At 37.1% G+C, this 21,735-nt stretch overlaps 1 protein-coding gene across 1 annotated transcript in view; it reads left to right on the top strand.

Moving 5' to 3' along the window:
• The first annotated feature begins 7,708 nt into the window (after nt 1-7,708).
• Pask (PAS domain containing serine/threonine kinase) overlaps nt 7,709-21,735 on the top strand; it is a 90,390-nt gene continuing 76,363 nt past the window's right edge. The window contains exons 1-2 of the mRNA XM_083144424.1: nt 7,709-7,736; nt 13,905-13,935. The gene's annotated coding sequence lies outside the window, so the exon portion shown is untranslated. The remainder of the gene's footprint in view (nt 7,737-13,904; nt 13,936-21,735) is intronic.

Genomic DNA, 21,735 nt, shown 5'->3' with positions numbered 1-21,735 from the left:
TTGACATTAGGTAAAACTATTTTGTATAATATGTTTGCAGTGAAGAGTGAAAATGTAAACAGCACATATTATTTTGCTCACAACTTTGGTGAAGGATAAATTCATATAACATGAACAGCAGCTATTACATTATTTATCTGTATCTATGCTGCCACTGTTGCAACCTCTAGATCTGTGACTTCGAGGTCATCATGCAAATTCCTTCTCCACATCTGCAGATCCCAAGTTTTGGGAAGGAAGGGGAGTTTCATTGCTTCGGCCAGGGGTAGAATGTAAGTATGTAGGCACTATGATTGAATATTGTACATTTTTGTGTGATTATAAATATCTGTGTTATCAAAGGTAGTATGGATTGTGTAGTAAGGGATGATTTCAATAGCAGTCAATCAACACTTCAAGCTAAGCGAAGTTTTTGTATATTTCTAAATTTTATGTAACCTTGTAACCCCCCCCCCACACACACACACACATAATTCACCTTCATTTAACATTGTTAAACTTTTGAAAAATGGACTTTGTTTACAAAGCCCCCTGGAGATCAATGGACATTTCCACTTTGACATGAAAAACGTTTTAAATCCATTCATTTTACAGATAATGACACAAACATGAGATGTGCAAAATATCTCGGCGATATTTGTTTCGGTTCTCGAGAAACACGCCTTCAAACACCGCTGAAATTCACCTACTACGTCACGGATTTGAAAACGTCCTCTCCACAGACACGTGGTCCTCTGACGTCATCACTTAGAAATGCGTGCAGGCGGGGCTTCTGCTCGTCCCGTCAACTTAGCATGAGCAGCGGAAGCGACAGAAAATTCATTTGTTACTGTGTAAAACAAGTATCTTATAACTTCCAGTGCAAAAATCTGTACTCCATTTCTTGGAGATGAATTATGCCCTAGCAGTATAGTAGTATTTACTATAATTCAGCCACTCGGTAGAGGGTTTTCTCATTAGGGTGACAAAGCAAACCTTGTAACAGTCAATGGCTGAACACGTGAACAGCCTTGTTCATTGCGAATACATAGGTTAGTTCTGACTGGCAAGAACTTAATGTTATAGGAATGCCCTTTCTTCTTTCTGCCTTTTTTTCGTCATAATATTTTCTTCACAAATTTTAAGATAATACTTTTAGAACACACGGTTTACACGCCAATTTCTGCAATATAGGGGCTATCCACGAGTAAACAAAAACATATCGAACGGCACAATCGATTGTCGAACTGTAGCACAACAACTTCCGGTTCACGGCGGCCGGGTAATTCAAGCGCGTACTTGTGGCATTTCTTCTCGTTTTGTATACCGGATGAAATGGATCATATAAAAGCACTTGACGACGAGGAAAATAAGAGATATCAGGGCAAAGTAGAGGCCTTTGCATATCAATTGGATGAGCAACTAGGAAGTAATACGGCATTATTCCAAGATGAGATCCATTTGCTGATCGTCGTTTCATTGGCGATATTTGTAGCCTACATATTAAATAGAAAGTATTTTTTCCTACAGAGCGAGAGCGCTTAAATGCATACATTTATGTTCTAAGTGAAAAAGTGCGAGATGTACGGACATATAAAAAACGGAAAAAGGAGCTTATTTTCTTCTTTCTTCAGTCAGGACGAGTCAGAGAGATGCAATAATGCACACTTGCTGGTTTCGTTCTCGTTTGAACGCAGAAATACAAAACGCTCGTTGTTATTTTAAGTCAATTTTATGCTATTTGTGTTAAACATGACGATGAAGATGAATAATAAACTGGAAAAATTAATGATGGGACAAACACAATGACACACCATTGCCTCACCATGGTGTTCAAACCTAGGACCTCTTCTCCATCAATGTTGATTTGATTGATTGAGTTGGTGTTTTAAGTCCACTTTGTGCACAGTAAGGCTAATCGGGACTGGACCTACAGTTTAAATTGGGATCCGAACCACAATATGCCTCCACCGGGAATCGAACCCGGAACCCCTTGATTTCAAGGCGACGAGGTTACCACTGCGCCATCGGGGAGGCACTCTATCTATCAATGTTGAAAAGATTTCCATTGCAAAAGACGAAAATTAATAATAGTACCCGCACTTAATTTTCTGGCTACACAAAAAAAATTCCTCTGGTTAAACACACAAAAAATCTGGTTACACAAAAATTTAATACAGTTCGTGTGTACTTCAAGAACTTAACGTGTAACCTATCTGGCCATGACCGAGCATCTTTTGAAAGGAAAAGTAATATTTTTGCTCATATCACTAAAACAGAGAAAATCGAGATTTGAATGATTTCTCCTCTACTTTTAATGAAGTACAAGTGGTGCGGGACGCAAAATTTTTGGTTGGGAAGGAAACAGGACGGGGTATTTTTAAAGTCCTGACGTTCAAAACGGGTAAAATAATGTTATTTCTGACTAAATTGGGAGATTTTAGGAGCGGAAATTATTCAACATTACCCGATACTAAAAAAAAATAATAATAATAATAATTATACACAATTTCACCCTCGGGTGATGATTTATTTTGCATTTCTGGAATAAAAACTGCTAATTTCAATAAATTTCGGACATTTAGTACAAAAAAATGCAGGGAATAAACTACTTTTAAACTATCATTTTTTCCGAAGTCTGAATCGGAATATATATTTTTTTTCGTCCCGTTGTCATTACTGCGCAGTCTACTCCTGCTAATGGTCTTCCAATTTTCACGCCTGATAGCTTCAATGCAATAATTTGGCTCCTAGATATCGAGGAAATGGATGAAGAGAGATCCATGAAAGATTATTTAGCCCTGATCGTAGTTTACATTCTCCTTGTACACACTCATTCGTTCCTTTCATACATGACACAATCTCAGCTCCCTTTAGCGGCATGTTGTGAGCCTACGAACCGGAAGTTGTTGTGCTACAAGTATGGCGTCCGCGCGAAGGCACTTCCTTCCGGTGGATAGCCCCTATAAGAGGTGATACGGTATAAAAAGGTACGGTGAGTTTTTAAATTTCCTGCAGTAAATGACAGTTTTCTTCAGTTAATATATATATTGCAAATTTTTGTATTTAGCCTACTTTTACGTCGCTTTTCCGTTCACTTTGTTTAACCGCAACGATGAGAACGCATGGTTAATTTATTATGTATCATCTCTAACAACACATTTCTTCCCACTTGTGGCTAATCGCTACAATGAAGATGAATGACTACAAGCAGTATTCGAAGTCGGGGTGCAGGAGTACACCCCTCTCTCCCACACACACACTACCACCAACAAGCACAATCTAAGTATCACCCAACCTGCCACGATAAGAGACAAACTTTTTCTTCTGTCCCATCTCCTTTTATGAGACGAGACTGAACATGCCTCGTCTCGTAAGCAACACTAACGTTAACAATAGAAGCATCCCCCTAGCTGTCCCCAAAGTCTCGAGCAAACATCCTCCCATGTAACAATTTCCAGTTCAATGAAATGTCACTCACAAGGAAACAGTCATGCCCAAGTCGAGAGTCAAACCTGGAACATGCGACTTCCTCAGATAAATCATGAATTTTGTGTATAATAATTACAACGGCAGTTCATTCCTGGTAATCCCGGGTTCGAATCCTGGTCGGGCTTGGTTGTTTGTGAATGTCCATTCATCAATTTCATCATTTCATCACTCATCCCCATCGCAAATTAGCCAAGAGGCACAAAACGCGAAGTAAAATAAACCAAATCAATCAAATCAAATCAAATCATTCCTGGTAATTCTGAATCTGCAGTTTGATTTACATATGTAAGCAGGATAATATTTAGTTTTCGAGGGCTGTACCGTCGAAACGAGGAGTAAATAATAATAATAATAATAAAAAATATTAAGAATGTTTTTTTTTGTATTTATAATGATAAGCCTTTGCATACGTTGTTAATTCTATATTTTTTCTAGACTTGAGACGAGAACGAGAATTTCCCTCCCAAATAAATTGAGACGAGACTGTCAATGAGACATTTACAAATAAACACGAGACAGACATTTACAACTGTCACCAAGAACGAGACCAAGGCTGCCATGTCTCGTCTCGACAGGATCCTTCGTGGTGAAGTTGTGAACCAACCAATTAATGCGTTCGGGGTAACGAGATGAGGCGGCTTTTTTCGCAGTACAAAATTCAAAATAATTATATCGTACCATTTCAGTATGGGATATTGTTATACACATGGGCGTATATATAGTTCACGGGGGGGGGGGGGAGGACGGATCAACTTTTGGTGTGATTAGGGTTGCTTTATTTCGTAAGTGAAAATCCAGGACACTGCTGGCCGGAAGCTTGTTGGGGGAGCATGGGGTGAGGGGATGTTGGACCCGACAAAGTTGTGTGTTTGTAGTCAGGAAGTATTGATACTTTTCTGTTCATCTTGTCTTGTGTCACTACGTTTTTAAGAACCAAATTCCTTTAATATGATTCGAGTGGGGGGGGGGGGATAACTGATTTGACAGTCTCAATGAAGTTTCTTATCGCAGAAATTCCGAAACTATCAGGAAATTGCAGATATTGGTCTGCAGTCCCATCTGCTGTGTGGAATTACGAAATTTCCTTCCCATCCGTAACCCGTCCTAAACGTCTCTAATTTAAGAGAATGAAATAAGTCCGAAGGATTTTTTTATGAACAAGCGGATAGAACAAGAAAACTGGTAATTTTAGTGAACCAAAAAAAGGGGGGGGTTGGACCCGTTGAATCCCCCTTAAATACGCCCATGGTTATACACATTATTTCCTTGTAATGATTATACATAAACTAAGTATAGATATGTACTGTGCAACTAATGTAATCTTCTCAGTGTATTTTCTCTTATCTGCACAAAAATATTTGATCATAATTTGCGCAACAGAAATGGAACACAAACTGAAATTGCTTTATGGAAAAGAAAGTTAAATAGGCTTTATAAATAAAGTGAAGAATGTGAAAATTCCTGTTTTGCACTACATAGGTTACGGTAAATATCGATAAATATAGGTTTAAAAAGTAGTTTTGAGTGTCTGGTCAGCAACCACTTTTATAAGCAATATTTTTCGCATGGTCTGAGAACACACACGCAGCTGAACCCTTTCATTTATCTTGCACGTGAGCAGCACGGATATTTCATAGAAGAATGATCATTACAAAGCATAGCTTTCCTTTCTCCTACCGCCCCTTCTTCCATTATTTAAATCGGTACAGATTTGTAAAACTGCTTCACGTGTTCGCTCACCGTGGGCTACCCATCCGGAACTGGACGCTCGAAGCAGACGACAAAGGAGCTCTCCCTAAGGAGTGACGTAGTAACATGGCGGCGGCGTGTTTTCAGCGCAACGCTAGCCTCGCAACTTTGGAAGTCTCGTTTCTGCCTTAAACTGGACGCAGAGAAACGCGAAAACTTGCAGGGGTCATTTTTCCAGGGTGTAGTTTTTAAAATTATTGTAAAAAAAATTGAGTGGAAATGTCCATTCTAGGTAGGGGCCTGTTTGAGGCTGGATGAGCTCCAGAGCAACTTAATGTAGGGACAAGGCCTGTAAAATTCTGACCTTAGATCACCCACCCTAGGAATCGAACCGGGTCGGTCACCTACATGGCATTCCAGGCGCGGCTCGTGCATTATTTACCCGGGGGTTCACTGAAGTCATGTGACATATATTCAGTTTCCGCAAAATAAACTTCCTTCGCCTAACAAAAGGATGGGGGGCGGGCTTAAAAGATTTGTCCAGAATTTTTTTTATATGGGAGTATAAGGTTTTGTATTAGGGGTGTGCGAATAAATTTAGGGCTGAAACTACAATAAATTGTGCCTTTATGAAAAAAGTTGAGTTTTGTTGGAATGGACGTCCTCAAGTAGGGGCAAGTAATATATTTTTTCCTCAGGAGGAGCAAAAAACACTCCTTCAGTCTGAAGTTACTGCAACGCTTTTATAATAATTATCAAAAATTACTGTGACTGAAATTAAATTATATGCGTGTAATATATAATTTTTGGTTTTGCCCCCTTTTCCCCTTCCGGACGTCCATGCCGACTAATCAGAACTGGTCCTACATTTATTAAAGGGAAATGGCAACTAATGGCATGTGCATACTAGAAATCGAACCTGAGACCCTTTCATTGATACAAGATAGCTTTCTTCAAATTTGGGGCTGGTCGACCAGCACACGCTTTTTTTCAGTGGACAAGGAAGTTCGTTTACGTTAATTACGTGCATTTCTATCGGTCATTTCTTACCTGCGCGGACAGCAACGCCTACACTGCATCATGTGACATAACCTAGGTAAAGTCCATCCCTCGCTTCACTCGCAGCATCACTTACTACTTTCCAACAAGTATCCAAGCACTTCAAAAACTAACAAACTTGAGACGATTGACACCGAGCGACAGCGAGTCACGTCTTCGCGCCATTCTTTCTCTTTCGCGAACCCGAAGTGTTTCCACCTTTAAGGAAAAACCTCTGAATTCCTGCACGAGCTATTTTGGTAATGTATCTCCTTTATTTTAATTCATCGCATCTAATTCCAGCTTTTATTTGTTTCCACTCATCCATCTCTGCCACAATTTTGCATTTATTCCCAAGAAGTTCAGTACAAAAATGATACAAAGAGAATATTGAATATGTAATGTGTGCGCTTCAAACTTGAACCGCACGCAGCAACACTGGAAGGGAGGAAGCAGCGAGATCGGAGCCTTGTCCCGCGCCTTCTGCGAGAGAACGAACTGCGCATGACCGTTGGGTTGAACATAGGTTCTGCAAATCTCATCTCCCATGTATTTTGTCGTATACCCTCCTCGAGCTTCTGCTCCCGCACGAAGCTTTCACAATGGCAAGAGCTGTCCTGTGGGGGTTCAACTGAGGGTCTGTATCAGGGCGGCCGAATCGCGGTTTCTTCTTCTCAGCAAAAGAGTTCACCGTATTACGGGCACAAATACATGACTTATTGTGTAGAATTTTTAGCGAAATAATGTGAAAATGTAAAGACATTGTTTATTGTTCATTCTCGAGGTGATTATCGTATATTACTGGGGGTTCACTGATCCTGTGCGCTATAGGGCCAACCGCGCCTGCATTCAGACCCACTACCGACTATACCACCGCAGCTTGTTGCCCACTTCGAGCGCTCTGCATAATACACCAACATTTAAATATACATTTGGATTACTGGGGGACGCTCCAATAATGTTTCCCATGACTCCTATTAGATAGGAAATGCTGGAAACACATATGAAACAAAACTCGAAAAGGGGCGGCAGACATTTTCTTTACACTCTCTAAGAAACCAAGGAGGAAGAAGGGTTATGAACTCCATTAACCCCCTTCCTTGTACACGGCATGATCTATATCACATTACATTTCCAAATTTTTATTTCTTCTGGCAGGGGCAGCGCTAGGTTAAACAGTAGTGGGAACTCTATGGTTAAAGAGACTGATATGGATCCTGCAGCCTGTAAAGCCACTCTGCCCTCGCCCCCTCTGTAGTGTCGTTAGAGCAGACATGCTCAAAATTGTAAACCAATTTTTAAATTGTTTTTTGATGCTCTAAATAGGAAATTGTGATCATATTCAATCTTACATTAAGATTAAATAAAACCTTCTTAGGTAATCCATTGCAAAATTTTACATGTTTTGGATCCAATATGTCATTCCAATGCTGGTATAACGGACAACTAAGTTTTTACATGAGAGACATCTGCCGCTAATAATTCGCACCAGGATTTGTAAACGCAGACTCGAGAATCATGGCGGATATTTCGAAAGGGTATGTAGACTCATTATAAACGGGCGATTCATGGCATTGTTCTGTGATGTTGTGTGTTTGAAGTAACATTTTCAGTACAGTTAAAACTATTATGTAGCTTGCTATTATGTTGTAATTATTTTAAATGCTTATTTACTACCAAGATCGATTGTGAATATGTTGTGGGCGATAGGGGCAGCGCGCTCTTTGCTTCTTGAAAACCAAGTATTGATTAGGGCCGACGGAGGAGTTCTGTGGAGATGACGGACGCATTAAATTATAACATGTATTTTTTACTCTGATGCTACGTACAGGGAGTTCTGTGGTTGGGAATATGATGGGATAAGCTAACATTCATGATGAATTCAGCGTACTATTGTAGCGGAGTAGTAAGTGTTTCTTCTTATCTCTAAAATTCGAATGTAGTGTTAGAATATTTCATGTTGTCAAATACATGGCACACTCGTGTGTATTTGGTTTGAATGAGCGTAACAGATGGCAAATGCTGTGCTCATAACCAGATTTACATTTAAATTACATTGTTTCATTGTAAATATAATTTCGTACTTTTGTGTATTGTGCATTTTTCTAGTTAGAAACATAACGTTGACTCGCGTTGTTGTAAAAAAGAATATATTTTCTCAAAAATTAGGTTATGTGACATCACATTTCGTTCGGGAGCATAGAAATAATAGAGTGCGTATAATCGTATACAAATATGTACCGAAATTCGGCCACCCAGTACTTTTTTCTTTTTGTTTACCCTTTTCGTCATTCGGGGAGAAAGTGGTTTTCCGATACCATGTATAAATTTTAAAATCATAAGCATCCTATACATAATTTTCATTTCTAACCTATTCCACAAGAAATTATCTGCTGATTTTCGGGCAATTAAAATTCTGCACGAATTTAGTTATATCCTATCAAATTGTCACAAGGAGATAACATTGTCGGGAGGATGTTGCTGATCACACAATGATCATTTCAATTGAAATCGACAATTGGTGGAAGTCCTTATGTTTTGTATGAAGAAACAGAAAAGTAATTCAAGTGATGTAACCTGCATGAAATGTTAATAATATTGCATGAACTAGGATGGAAGGATACACCAATTTTGTCTCAAAATTTTTGAGCCTGGAAACATATATTTGCATAGCTATTTTCAAATTTGAATGTGTTACAAAAGTAACAATTTTTGGGTTGCATGATGAGAAATCCAGTTTTATGCTATGAAATTTTGGCATGAGTTTACATTACCGGACCACTCTCCAGTTTCTATAAAATTTCGCCTACTTACTAATTTCGGTGTCCTGATGACGTATCTGTAGTTCATATTTGGTGGTCACTTGTTAAAATTGTACATTTACGTGTAGAACTTTTAAAATAACCTTGCAATTTACCATGGTGATTGTCGATACACAGCAATTCGGAACCAATTTCGCAATTTGTTAATGGTCTTCCTTTACACACAACAATCATGCTGACGTCAGATGAGGAATGCCTAAAAGGTTAGGATAGGTTCCATTAGTACAAATACAAAGAAAAATTAATATTTTAGCTAAGAACTATACCTTGTCTTGCCTGTTGATTTCTTTATTTTGGGAAAATGTCATCTTCAGTGGAGCTATTGTTCTTATGGTAGGGTTCGTTACGTTAAGAAAACATAGTTTATTTAATTTTTTTCACGATTTCCATACTTGACCGCCAATTATTACATGCAGATACATGATTAGCAGTTCACAATTAGTGAGTAGGTGAAATTTCATAGAAATTGGAGAGTGGTCTGGTATTGTAAACTCTTTCCGAAATTTTGATATATTCTATACATATTGAGGGGCTGGTGACGGAAGTGTATAGTGGAACCACAAGTAAAAAAGCCTGCACAGACCTGCAATTCCTGTGCACCCTACTCTGCATGGAGGGGAGGGGCAGAGTGGAGCATGCTTCCTTATGGCCTGAGTTGAACGAAGACTTTTCGCCGAAGGTTATTTTGTTTGTGATCGATCTATACCCCTTGAAAATTATGTTGAATATGTATGACTTTATGCTACATAAAGCATGGAAACTTAATTGATAAGTTTCCATTTTTTATGTAGCATAAAGTCATACATATCTTTTGTTAGTTGGAAGTGCATACATCATTAACTTGTTTTTTGACAATTCATTTTTTAAATAAGTTTAATCTTTCATGTTACACATTTATAAAAGTGTGCTATTATTTATCATATAAATGATACAAAATTTAACTGTATCTACAAATCTGAAGTAAAATTTCAAAGATTCTGAGAAGAACATTTATAATTTTGCCGTGAAAAAATATAGTGTGTGTTTGTATTTATTTTATGAAATAGGGTAAACCTTTATATTGATTGAAAAATGCATACTAAAATAGCAAAAGAACACATCAGAAATTGCAATCAACTCCTAACCTAACGACGTAAAATTACAGTTGCTGTTGTGAAATGTTGTGTTGGTGCTGTATTCACTTGCGCGAAGCCTTAGAGCTATTCTGCTTCACGGTATGGTAACACGCTAAGGTAACAGACATACTTTACTTCACAATAACACATTTCCATGAGCTGAAATGAACATAATCTTCTTAAATCATGCAAAATATTTCACTTTCTCAAGGGGGTACAGAGGGTCAAGGGCATCTTTTTTATCTTGTAAATTTTCCAATGTTTGCTGTACGTGACATTTTACTGTATTTATTAGCTAGCAGGCTAGCAGTAGGAGTATAGTACTGCTTGGCATGTTGAACTGAACTAACAAATACTGCTTCATTTTTTATGGGTAATTGATATTGTGATCAGGAACTGTTTCTTCCTTTCTTCCTATGGTTGACGAGAGCGTCAGGCCAAATATTGCTAATTGTCAGTGTCAAAAATGTTGAGCCCTCAGTTTATGTGCTTGTAAAATTGTACTACATGGGAGAAAAAGTCAAATTTGACCTCATTGGAAAGCTTCAAGTATAAGCATTATCTGAAAATTATTATAATGAAAGATTAACTAAAAAGGGTGGTTTTCCTTACATTTTCAAACTTTTCCAACAGCTAACTTAACACCATACATACAGCGCCTCCCTGATGGTGCAGTGGTAGCGTTACTGCCTTCTAATCAAGGGGTCTTTGGTTCGATACTCGGTGGAGTCACATATTGGTTTCGGATCCCACTTTAAACTAGATCCAGTCCCCATTATCCTTACTGTGCATAAAGTGGACTTAGAACACAAACTAACTCAATCAATCAATTAACACCATACAGTTTATAATTAAATTCAAATTTTCTTTATTGTAGGGCGAGGCTCAGTCTGTAGCTGTTGATATAATATTGAGATTTTGTATACTTCAAGTCTGATAAAAAAAAATGTGGAAAAAATCAAATGGAAATTTTTAATAGATATATCAGAAATGGAAATTTTAGGGAAATGTGCACACTTGAAAGTCATGATTGTGAGCTCAATTATATTTGGGGGGGGGGGTACTTGATACAACACATTTCATCAAAATCTAGAAGTGTGACATGTGTATCTCAAATATGACGAGATACATTAATTATTATTTTGTGCTGCTAATATGGTAAATGGGCATATGGCGAGATGCAGCCAACTCCAGACTCCACAGTTTGCAGGTGAATTCCACAGCTTTGCCACATGACATGTAATAATCGTGTAAGTGTGTCCTGTTGGTCTGATCCAAAGCATTAGTGGAGTGTGAAATAATAAATGAGAGCATGTATTTTTCTGTACTGTAGTTTTTGTCTTATTTTCTGGTGTTTATCCGATCTTTATGTGACACGTCATTTTCTCAATATCATTTTATGTTGTGAATTTGAACAGCGAGATTGCATGCAAGGATAAGGGTGATTTGAATGAAGTCAATGAAAGATCTTATAGAGTGATCACAAGGAAAAAAACCTAGGACGAAAAGTTCCCGCGAAGCTTTCCCTTCTTTCCTCCTCCCCTATGTGTATGGTGCACAGGAGTCGCTGGTCTGCGCAGGTTGTTTTGCTTGTGGTTCCACTATACCAAACATACAAACCCATGACCTCTGGTTTCGCATTCTCCTCTGTGTATCTCTCTCTCTCTCTCTCTCTCTCTCTCTCTCTCTCTCTCTCTCTCTCTCTCTCTCTCTCTCTCACACACACACACACACACATATACTTGGGACACACTTCCAACATTGCCAAAATAATGTTTGTAACAACCTGGAGCCGATGCTTGAGCCCTCATTATCTATTGTTGATAACAATTATAAGTAAACAGGAATTACAAGTGTTTTACAATAACAAAAGTTGGGAGATGTAAAATTGAAGAAGGGAAACAAATATTATTATTTGGATGATAGAAAACTTGTAATTAACACAATTGGAGAGCATAAAGAAGGTTGTAAACTTTCGTTTGTTTATCGTCACTGCAGACTTTGTCAGTTGTTCAAAAGAAATTCCCCCAACTCTTTCGGTCACATGGGACCATGTTATTGTGCAAATATGGAGTATATGTTGAGAAATGTTCTGAAATATGGAAATAATACGTAAAATATGAGCCAAAACCCAATGTACAGGGTGGCTCAATAAGTCACTTAACACCCTCAGTACAAGGCCACTGCGGCATGGAATGTGAAAATGGCGATGACCAATCGTTATCTGGCCAAGGGGGAACCACATTGACGCCACCCACATGGTCGGCGGCCATCTTGATGTCCGCCATCTTGAATTCAACTTCAGAATTTTAAATGGGAAGGGGGTCGTGCGACATATCAAAATGGGCTAGAATTTCACGAGAAATGCAATGGTGAAGGTTTTTTTCGACGTATCTTTAACCAGTAAAAAGTTATGACTGAATTCTTGTACCAATTTGCTCCTTTTCGAGGTGTTAGAAAAATGCCTTAAAATTTGTTTAGCGCATCGGTAATGCATCGAGATCAAAGTGACGTCTAGGGAGAGAAGTTCGCATGCCATTTCACACGATTTTAATCGGATACATCCATGAAGAGCTGTGCATTATAAATGGTTCTCGTGAACAATTTACAGTGTGACGCTTCCATTGAATTAAAAGTCCTTCACAGTGACAAGGCTAATGTTTATGTTCATTAGGAAGTTCATAAACAGAATATTCGATGCTTTTTTTCTGATAACCCATTTTCGACAGATCAAAGCTGATTGGTTAGTGTTGGTAAGTTAATGGTGTGGCGTGCTGTGTGGAACACGATTGGTTAGTCAATTTTCCATCAACGGAACCTTAAATGCTTAGGGCTACTTGGATTTGTTAAATAAACAGTTTTTTTTCATCCTTTCTTATGGAAGAAGGTACTTTTTACAGAGTTTTTTCAATAGGGAAGAACACCAGAACACTTATGGAAACGTTATGAACCTGTTTTTGTCCAAAGTTAATTATCAGATGACAAGGGTTCCATATTCTGTTTATGAACTTCCTTCTGAACATAAACATTAGCCTTGTCACTGTGAAGGACTTTTAATTCAATGGAAGCGTCACACTGTAAATTGTTCACGACAACCATTTATAATGCACAGCTCTTCATGGATGTATCCGATTAAAATCGTGTGCAATGGCATGCAAACTTCTCTCCCTAGACGTCACTTTGATCTCGATGCATTACCGATGCGCTAAACAAATTTTAAGGCATTTTTCTAACACCTCGAAAAGGAGCAAATTGGTACAAGAATTCAGTCATAACATTTTACTGGTTAAAGATACGTCGAAAAAACCTTCACCATTGCATTTCTCGTGAAATTCTAGCCCATTTTGATATGTCGCACGACCCCCTTCCCATTTAAAATTCTGAAGTTGAATTCAAGATGGCCACCGACTGTGTGGGTGGCGTCAATGTGGTTCCTCCTTGGCCAGGCAATGATTGGTCATCGCCATTTTCACATTCCATGCTGCAGTGGCCTTGTACTGAGGGTGTTAAGTGACTTATTGAGACACCCTGTATGTACAAATATGGAAAATTAAAAACTAAATTTTTCAGTTCTACATGCCATGATGTGCAAGGATAATAGAAAAATCAACCGATTTCAGCTTCATACATAAATATGTATTTACATATATGATGATAATTAACTTTTTCATGTATTTTGAACAAAGATTCATCTGAATTGTGTGTTATTCACCTAATCTTGGTGTTGAGTAGTTGTAGTGGTTCCAACATTTCGTCTTCTCATTTCAAGCTGCTGCCTGGACATGGAGTTTAAAGAGCAGGTGGGTGATGTTTGGCAACAAGATGCACTTGCACCATGTTCATTAATAGCAACGAGGCAAAAATGCAGGAGCCTATTGCCCAAGGAAAACAATTCTGTCTGTTCTTTTAAATTTGCACAGTGTTTAAAAATGAGCAATGGATATTTTATTCCATAACCATCATTTTGATATGCATTGCATTGTCACTGGGCCTACCATTACTGAGTTTGCAACACTAATTAAGCATTAATTGTGGCCGATCCACAAATGATAGAAACGTTATAGGTAGGGGTAAACATGCCAGTGAATGAACAGCCCCCAGTGAATGAACGTGACACATATTTCTGTAAATAATAAGGTATTACAAACCCTCCAATCAAAAGGAACAACATATGTCCTTTCGGTAGCCTATCGGAAGTGAGATTATCCCTGATTAGCTGTTTTCGTCAAATGATCTCAGAAGGAGAAAATGGCCTACTTAAAGTTTTATGGAACAGCAGCACTTTATTGTTTTTGACATGACCGAAGTTTTCAAAATGTGATAAATATATACAACTGCATACTGAGTATCTTGTTTACCATTCATCTCGAGTTGGCCTTTGATTTGTTGCAGTGTTTGCAAATTATCTTAATCTGTTCAGTTACTGGGTCATCGTGTGTTTATTAACTGGGATGTCGTGTTCATTTACTTGTTTTTTTATACTCTACTATGTTTTTGTACATAAACAATTTCCAGCAGATCCATGGGAAGAAAGTCTCTATTATTTAAAATAAAGGTGCTATTTGGAATGTCAGAAACAAATTACACTAAAATTTCTACCATTCCCATTACAGTTATACACATTTTTTTCCTTCAGTGTGCTTAATTGTTCAATAACTGGCATGTTTACCCTATATGACTGACATTTTTCTTAGAGTTGCAAAAAAGCTGGCTTTTTTGAATGGACTTTTTTTTTCGATAGTAAGCAGACGTTTTTGGAAAAGAAATGGAAATTTTGCCTTTTTACCAATTACAGCTAACCTATTTCACTTGAAGTTACTGTTATGAGTTTACAGGTTTGTAGTAACATATTTTACAATTAGCTAAAAAAAAAATTACATGATGTAGCAGCCAAGAGACAGATATTGGCCAATCCCAGTGGACACTTGACACATATTGCATAGTGGTTCAGATGCAGTTTTAACCCTAGCTTACCAAGGGGAGGGGGAGGGGGTAAGGGGCTTGCAGGCCCACCACCTCTATTTTGAAAATAAATTACATTGTTTCCTAGGATGTTCCCAATATTTCTATACTACTTTTGTTCATAAAAACAAGTTGAATTAATTAGGAGGCAAAATGCACTTGGTGGACATATCAGGTGCCATCTTTGAATGAATCTTATTTGAGATACTCATGCCAGTTGGTAGAATTAGTTGGTAATTATTGTAATTATTATATTTAATAAACAAAGAGTATATAGATCTTGCTCAAGATAGGGACAGATGGAAGGCCTGTGTTGCTGCAGCCATGAACCTTCGGGTTTAAGAAGGCTAGAGAGTTAGTTATTTAATAAACAACTGCACTTCTACAAACAAAAAAGCATTAATAAAAAAATATTATGGATTTTGTGAGTTTTAGTGAATGATGAAATATATGCCAGACACTCAAGCAATAATTTTTTATTAATGATAGTAATTTTGTAACTAACTAACTAACTCTCTAGCCTTCTTAAACCCGAAGGTTCATGGCTGCAGCAACACAGGCCTTCCATCTTTCCCTATCTTGAGCGAGTTCTATATACTCTTTTCCATCTCTACCGATTTTCTTTAGGTCCATCTCAGCGTTGTCCCTCCATCTTCGTCTTGGCCTTCCTACAGGTCTCTTACCATCAGGTTTCCCAACAAGAATCCTGTGAACCCTTTCCTCTCCCATTCGTGCCACATGGCCTGCCCACCTAAGTCTTCTTGATTTAATTATTCTAATAATATCTGGACATGAATACGAATTATGTAACCTTCTCCACTCACCTGTATCCTCATCCCTTTTAGGTCCAAATATTTTCCTAAGGATCTTATTTTCAAATACTGTCAATTTGTGTTCCTCTTTCAATGTAAGGGACCAAGTTTCACACCCATTTAATACTACAGGCAAAATTACTGTTTTGTACATTTTAACTTTTAGTTTCTTAGATATTAAACGAGAAGACAAAAGTTTATGAAGAGAGAAGTAACATGAATTTCCTGAATTAAGCCTACTTTTTATTTCCTCTTTAATATAATTTTCATTTGTTAATATTACTCCTAAGTATTTGAATTTGGAAACTGGTTCAAACGAGTTGTTATCAATAATTAGATTTTGATTATTACCTAACACTTGGTTTCGGCCTGTAAGCATATATTTAGTTTTCTCTTTGTTAACTTCCAAACCTATCTCTCTAGCAGTTTTGAAAAATATTTTAGCATTATTCTTAATTGTATTCACATCATCCCCCAGTAAGTCTACATCATCTGCATATGCTAACAACTGAGTCACACCATTTAATTTTAGTCCTTCTTTAGTTTCTTTTACCTTCCTTACAGCATATTCTAAGGCAAAATTAAAGAGCAATGGAGATAATGCATCTCCTTGTTTTAACCCATCATGAATTGTAAATTTATAATTTTGTAATTATTATAATTAATAAATAACTGGCCCACCGGTATGTAACGTAAAAAAAAGGCATGATACGGTAAGTTGCTTGTACGGCATGGGTCAGCTAGGGTTAAAACTAAACGTGTAGTCCTGATGAGCATATCTGACCATGAAATTGACTTAAAACAAGCTTTTACTTGGTTGTGTCTCAATTTAAATGTTGATGTCATAAAATATGAAACAAATGTTAATATAAAAATATTCCAGATTTCGGGACAATTAAAAATGTTTAGTGTTCACAACACACATGCAGATAAGATCTACGTTAGGAATAAGGATATTAAATTAGGCACCTGGAATGTTCTGAGCCTTTACCGGCCTGGGGCATTTCAGTGTACAGTTAATGAGATAGTTAAGTATAAATTAGATGTAGTAGCTGTCCAGGAAGTTAGGTGGCCAGGAGAAGGGAATTGTAAAACTAAAAATTATACTTTTTTCTATGGTGGTACTGAAAATCATAATTTTGAAACAGGCTTTTTCATAAATAATAGAATTATCTCGGCTCTTAAAACAGTAGAATTTATTAATGATAGGATATCATATGCAGTTTTACAGGGTAGGTGGTGTAAAATTATTTTAATAAACATACATGCACCAACGGAAAATAAAGATGATAATACTAAAGATGATTTTTATGCAGAGTTAGAACAGGTCTTTGATAAATTTTCTCAGTATGATATGAAAATTCTGTTAGGTGACTGTAATGCACAGATTGGCAAAGAAGAGACATTTAAACCCATGATTGGTAAAGAAAGTCTTCATGAATTAAGTAATGATAATGGTATAAGATTGATTACTTTTGCAACCTCAAAGAATTTAATTGTGAAAAGTACCACTTTTAAACATAAAGATATCCATAAATATACCTGGTCTTCTCCAGATGTTAAAACTCATAATCAGATAGACCATATTCTCATTGATAAGAGAAGGCATACTAGTATAATTGACGTTCGTACACATAGAGCTGCTGACTGTGCCAGTGACCATTATTTAGTAATTGCTAAATTAAGAGAAAGACTCTCAGTGATAAATCATAAGCAACAAAATCTAAAAGTTCTAAAATTTGATACAGGAAAGTTTACTGATGAAAGAATTAAGAAAGATTACCAAATTAAACTGTCAAATAGATTTGATGTTTTGCAGGATTTAAATGATGATGAAAATATAAATGAAACAGATGTAAATAAGAATTGGGAGCACATACGTAATGCAATAGAATCAGCAGCTAAAGAAAGTATAGGATACCATAAACCGTAAGTAAGCCATGGTTTGATAATGAATGTCATAATCTAATAGAAATAAGAAATCAGGCTAGACTTAGGTGGTTAAATAACTCGGATGATACAAATCTAAGCAATTATAATAGAATAAAGCGAGAAGTTAACCGCACGTTTAGAAGTAAAAAAAGAGATTACTTGAAAAGCCAAATTAACGAAATTGAAACAAACAGCAAAAATAAAAATATCAGAGATTTATATAAAGGTGTAAATGAGTTTAAAAAGGGGTGGCAACCTTGATAAAAGATAAAGACTGTGATTTTCTAGCTGACCCAAGCGATATTCTAAATAGATGGAAGAACTACTTTAATGACCTTTTAAATGTCCATGTAGGAGATAAATCAGAAGTAAATGAAGTCCACACAGCAGAACCTTTAGTTCCAGAACCTAACTTGACTGAAGTTAAAGATGCTATTAAAAGGCTAAAAAATAACAAAGCACCTGGCATTGATTTAATACCAGCTGAGTTAATTAAATATGGTGGAAATTCATTAATATGTCAAATTCATAAATTAATTTGTTTAATATGGAATAAAGAAGAAATCCCTCAACAGTGGAAAGAATCCATAATTGTTCCTGTGTTTAAAAAAGGTGATAAAATGAACTGCAGTAATTACCGTGGAATTTCTCTACTCTCAACAACATACAAAATATTGTCTAACATTCTTTTAACAAGACTAACCCCATATGCTAATGAAATTATAGGTGATTATCAATGTGGATTTAAACGTAACAGATCAACTACAGATCAAATTTTTCACATCAGACAGACACTTGAAAAAAAGTGGGAATATAATCAAAATGTCCATCAGCTATTCATTGATTTCAAAAAAGCATATGATTCGGTCAAAAGAGATAAATTATATAATATATTAGTAGAGTTTGGAATACCTAAGAAGCTTGTTAGTATGATAAAAATATGCACCAGTGAAACAGAAAGTAAAATTCATGTGGGTATTAATGTGTCTGACAAATTTACAATTCATGATGGGTTAAAACAAGGAGATGCATTATCTCCATTGCTCTTTAATTTTGCGTTAGAATATGCTGTTAGGAAGGTAAAAGAAACTAAAGAAGGACTAAAATTAAATGGTGTGACTCAGTTGTTAGCATATGCAGATGATGTAGACTTACTGGGGGATGATGTGAATACAATTAAGAATAATGCTAAAATATTTTTCAAAACTGCTAAAGAAATAGGTTTGGAAGTTAACAAAGACAAAACTAAATATATGCTTACAGGCCGAAACCAAGTGTTAGGTAATAATCAAAATCTAATTATTGATAACAACTCGTTTGAACCAGTTTCCAAATTCAAATACTTAGGAGTAATATTAACAAATGAAAATTATATTAAAGAGGAAATAAAAAGTAGGCTTAATTCAGGAGATGCATGTTACTTCTCTCTTCATAAACTTTTGTCTTCTCGTTTAATATCTAAGAAACTAAAAGTTAAAATATACAAAACAGTAATTTTGCCTGTAGTATTATATGGGTGTGAAACTTGGTCCCTTACATTGAAAGAGGAACATCAATTGAGAGTATTCGGAAATAAGATCCTTAGGAAAATCTTTGGACCTAAAAGGGATGAGGAGACAGGTGAGTGGAGAAGGTTACATAATTTAGAACTACATAATTTGTACTCATGTCCAGATATTATTAGAATAATTAAATCAAGAAGACTTAGGTGGGCAGGCCATGTGGCACGAATGGGAGAGGAAAGAGGAGTTTACAGGATTCTTGTTGGGAAAACAGATGGTAAGAGACCTGTAGGAAGGCGAAGACGAAGATGGAGGGAGAACGTTGAGATGGACCTAAAGGAAATCGGTAGGGATGGAAAAGAGTATATAGATCTTGCTCAAGATAGGGACAGATGGAAGGCCTGTGTTGCTGCAGCCATGAACCTTCGGGTTAAAGAAGGCTAGAGAATTACTTAGTTAGTTAACACACATGCAGAAGTATACGTATTACGTGAATGTGTGTATATATCCTGTTTAATGGAGCTTTGAGACGGAAGCAACACGTGGCTCTTGGAAACCAACCCTTTGAATGCAACCTTTCGAACTGAAGCAACATATGATGGCAAATGTCACTTGCACTTCTCATGGAACTTTCAGACCGAAGGAGAAAGTGACACGCCTCACTTGGAAGCAGACCCTTGGTAATCTATTCAACCTTTTGAAACAAAGTACGACGATCTAAACATGTCACTTGCATGTTGCTTGGACTATAGTGTTTTCTCAGTGGCATGCATAGTCCCGCTTTGCTCTGTTGTTCTTACATGCACAGCAAATGTTTTGCTTTATACTGAAGGAGATTGCGTCGCTTGTCACCTGTGACTTCTTCAGTCTGAAAGCTCCTTCAATGGCACGGATCGTGTTGCCTCAGTCTTGTTTGAGCATATGTGGTGAGTGCTTGCTTATACACTGTAAGGGCCCATGTCACTTGTCACTTCAATGTGACCCCCTCCCCCACTGTCATGTGTTGCTTCTGTCTGAATGCCCTCTATACTTTACAAGATTGTTAGCTACTTTATCCGAGATTAACATTCAATTTAGCCTGTAAATCACAGAGAACAAATTGAAAGTACAGTTGTTGTGAAAAAGGCTGGCTTTTTGATAGGTAATAAGAAGGGGGCTGATGTTCAATCCTCAGTGGAGGTAGAGTGCTTTGGATCTAATTTCAAACTGTAGGTCTAGTCCAAATTAGCCAGATTTTTTAGTAGATTTGTTTTTCTTTTTTGCCACTTGCAGTCAATCGTATTTCCTTCTGCATCAGTTTTAGTGCCGGTGTTTCTCAAGCACTGGCAAAGGTTCTTTCCACCCAGTGGTTGACAACTAATTTAAATCTAATTTTACATTTGATAGCAAATCTATACATAATTGAACTATTTATTACTCTTTATGATTGTCATAGTTTATATATTAATATTTAATATTATTTAAGGGTGCATATTAATTTACATGGTTGGCCGCGGTGGCTCAGTCGGTAACGCGTCTGACTACCATGCTCAAGGTCCCGGGTTCGATCCCCGGCCGGTTCAAATCCGGGAACTTTTCTAACGGTGAAAGCGGCCCCGGCGCGCACCCAGCGTCGAATAACATGGGTACCTGGGGGAAACCCCGGGGGGTAAAGGCGGTCAGGGGCATGATGCTGATCACATTACCCCCCACTCACGACCGGATCAAGAAAGTGTGGGGCGTTACCCCCACACCCCCTATACGCCTTCATGGCGTGGTGCTATGCACAGGGGAACACTTTACCTTTTTTATATTAATTTACATATATAGTTTGAAAGATGAGAAATGGGTTCAGGGCATCGACTTGTAAGAAATAAATTTACTGGGCTGTGGTGTCACAAAGGTTCAGAACCACTGCAAGGAGCAGCCAAAATACATCTCTGGTTGGTCCATGACCAGGTTTGGCGGCCATTTAACCAAATTATACATGATGTACGGGAAAGCCAGAATACAAATATATTTTACTGAACACAATATTTAATGTAAAGAGATTTGATAGTAGATTTTCAAAAGGTAGAGCAGTATTTTCTTTTTTGCTTCATGTAGGTACGTGTTCATATGACACATTCAAATTTTGAAAATCATATCGTAGTATTAGATTATATTAAAAATGTATGCAAAACTACTCTAGTTATGTAAATATGTTTATACTACATAGATATATTTAATAAGCCTACTGAAATATGAAGATAACACTTGGTAAGAACCGCCCATTCAAAAAAGCCAGCTTCTTTGAAAATACTGTTTATGTCTAGCTATGAATTTCAAATTGTAAATTGTATTTTCTGTTTAGAAATTGAGTGTCTATTTTACAGTAGGGAGATAAACGAAAACCATGGAACAGGAAAAATAC

The sequence above is a fragment of the Lepisma saccharinum genome, chromosome 23 (genome assembly GCF_977018435.1).
Source record: "Lepisma saccharinum chromosome 23, izLepSacc3.1, whole genome shotgun sequence".
Classification (NCBI taxonomy): Eukaryota; Metazoa; Arthropoda; class Insecta; order Zygentoma; family Lepismatidae; genus Lepisma; species Lepisma saccharinum.
The sequence above is the reverse complement of the archived record's forward strand: the minus strand, read 5'-3'. Positions and strand labels throughout refer to the sequence as shown.